General features: G+C 35.6%; 1 non-coding gene across 1 annotated transcript; it reads left to right on the forward strand.

The window, feature by feature from the left end:
• Positions 1–732: 732 nt before the first annotated feature.
• LOC122126988 lies at positions 733–839 on the forward strand. Its single transcript, XR_006151057.1, has one exon. It is a non-coding gene; the product is annotated as a U6 spliceosomal RNA (small nuclear RNA).
• Positions 840–3181: the final 2342 nt, after the last annotated feature.

Genomic DNA, 3181 nt, shown 5'->3' on the forward strand with positions numbered 1-3181 from the left:
CAAAAACTGTATAGTTAAAGTCTTAACTCTTCACTCTGCTTCTTTACACAAAGACTTTGCAACTTCTCATTAATAAAGTTTCCATATACTCTAAAATGTACATACTTAGTACTTAATGTCTACTACCATAAATCTTAAATACTTTATCAAAAAGTTTTATACCTGCCAAACAGTCCTATTTTTGGCATATATAAGCAAAATCCCAAAATTAAGCATATTTAAAACATTAAAACTGTTTTTTTGGGGGGAGGGTCCGGTTGTGGGGCATGAACTCTGGGCCTGGGCACTGTCCCTCAGCTCTTCAGCTCAAGGCTAGCACTCTACCACTTGAGCCACAGCGTCACTTACCGCTTTTTTCTTTTTGCTTATGTGGTGCTGAGGAATAGATCCCAGGGCCTCATGCATGCAAGGCAAGCACTCTACCACTGAGCCACCTTCCCAGCCCTAAAACATTAAAACTTTAACAAACCTAAACACTTGCTGCAATGTTCATTTTGACAGGTGCCTTGCATAGAATAATTGAATTCCTCCTCCTACACATCTCTTGAACTACAAATACCTGGAATTATTTTGTTTTTGGCATGTCTATCTTGATTTTATTCTTAAATGTGTGCTTATGTAAGAAGTACATGATTCTAAAATTTCACAACAATTCTTTTGAACTTATTTTTGTTGAATTGTCTAGTTTCATAAAATCAATACAAATTATACTTTATATATAAAAAATGTTCTTTGCTCAATTTAGCATCACATGCACTAACATTGGAACGATACAGAGAAGATTAGCATGCCCCCTGCGCAAGGATGACATGAAAATTCGTGGAGCATTCCATATTTTTACAACAGATGCTGAAAGGTATGTGGCCACAAGGGAACCGTACTGCATTCTTGGTGGGAGTGTAAACTTGTTCAACTACTTTGGAAAGCAGTATGTAGGTTCCTCAAAAGACTCCACATAAAACTCCTCTATGACACATTAATCCCACTTTTGGGGATCTACCCAAATGATCATAAACAAGACATACTAAAATTACCAGCACAACTATGGTTATTGCAACATTATTTACGATAGCTAGTATATGGAACCAACCCAGATGCCCTCACAAGATGAATGGATCAAGAAAATGTGGTATATATACACAATGGAATTCTATGCCTCCATCAGAAAGAATGACATCGCCCAATTTGTTAGGAAATGGAAAGTCTTGGAAAAAATTTTATTGAGTGAAGTAACCCAAGTCCAAAGAATCATAGGTCCCATGATTTCCCTTATTTTCAATAACAAATGTATGTCTGGGATAAGCAGAAAAGTTGAAAAGCTATGTACATAGAACCAGATAAGATGATGTTAAAGAAATTGAATCCCAAGATGGTGACACAAGTGGTTTTTTCTTTCTTGCTATTGTTTCTAACGTACTTATAATGAGCGATGGCATTTTTTTTGTTCTTTGTATGTTTCTCCCCACGCTATAACCCCTGTTTTCTCTGTATTTGAAGTTGGTGCACATACATCTTGAATGTATGCTTCTCTAATTTGGGGAGGGGAAGGGAAAAATTGCTCAAATAAGGATACAGGTTGACCCATTGTAACAATGAGATGCACAAGACACTATGTTGAAAAATGAACTTTACAATTTAGGTGGAGGAAGGAAGGGGGAGGGGAGTGTACTTGTGGAGGTGGAAAGGAAGGGATGGTAGGGGAAATATAAAGGAGGAGGTAAGAATTCTTGTTAGGAAATGTACTAGTTTCCTTGTTCATGTAAATGTGACTCCTCTGCACAGTATTATTACAAAAAAAACATATAAAAATGTTCTGAGATGGAAGAGTTTATTTCCTCTATTTTACCCATATAATATCGCTAACAAAGAAATTAATGCAGAACACTGATATGAAGGTAATTTGAATAAATGTATGTGAGTGTGAGTGCAGCAGCGTTCAAGCAAACACGCATGTACCTGCTAACACACGTCATACATGTATATCATCATGCTCAGAGTTTAAAATCAGGGCTTCAAGGTCTTGCTAGGCCTTTCCTATCTAGATTGGTGATCTACTATGTAAGCTACATCTCAATTCCTGGCTCTTTGCTAGTTCATTAAACATTTTGAAAAATAATTTCATGAAGTTTTTTTTTTTGGCCCTGATTGGCTTCCAAGTGTAATCCACAGATCTCAGTCTCCTGAGCAAATATTCAGAGTAGATAGGATTATAAGTGTGACCAGCCAGCACAATGTTTTTAGAATAATTTTAAAAATAAAAGAAAATTTACATTATGGGTGCCTGTTGTATCATCTCCTTATTTGAAAGCCTTTTGGAGTGATTATATGTCAATTTAATTCGTTTGGGGATTGTGAAAAGATAGTAAGTGATGATATTTAAAAGTTCTGGTACGTTTTAAAAAAGAAACTGGAACTGTGGGACAGAAGAAATTTGGCTGTCTTCGGACCTCAATTTGTAAGCTCAGCTCTGTGCATGATACCCCAATGTCACCACCACAGTCTGTGTTGAAGACAAAATGTGATAGAAAACAATCACCATTTGTAATATTTGCTACGCTATTATTTCTTGGGCATTATGAATATTGAATTGAGAGTGTAAGAGAATGGAGAGATTTTATCCACCTTTTTGGTATTGCTGAAAGACTTTTGGAAGCTTTGACTCATTTTCTTCCTCACTGTGTGTGTCTTTGGGCCATGCACTTACTGTCTTTAACTATAATTTTTCCCAACACTACAATGGTAATAACATTAGCATTATAACGAATGTTATCTTAAGAATTAAGAGCATAAAACTTGTGAAACACTTAACGTAAACCTATGAATGAGCTTTGAGTTTAGCCAGCATTCTTTTTTAAATACCAAATAGAATGTGATAAGTAGTACAGAAACCATTACATGTAGTGTGAGCAACCAGAAGTAATATCTATTGACCATGCTTTGCTTCCAAGGAAGCCAGTGGATAACTTATGCTGTAAATCAAACTGGTTATCTTATGTTGTGATAATATAAAAATAACAGGGACAGAACGATGAAGGAATGTTGTAGACTGAGGTGAAATCCATATGAAAATGTGCAAAACTGATAAAACATAAAAGAATCTGAGCAGTATATTGTGTTTTGTATCATTTAAGTTACATCGCAAAGATAAGGAAGACCTAGAAGAATAAATTGTCTTTTTAAT

Source organism: Dipodomys spectabilis, unplaced genomic scaffold (assembly GCF_019054845.1).
Source record: "Dipodomys spectabilis isolate Male_0828 unplaced genomic scaffold, ASM1905484v1 ptg000295l, whole genome shotgun sequence".
In the NCBI taxonomy this organism is placed as follows: domain Eukaryota; kingdom Metazoa; phylum Chordata; class Mammalia; order Rodentia; family Heteromyidae; genus Dipodomys; species Dipodomys spectabilis.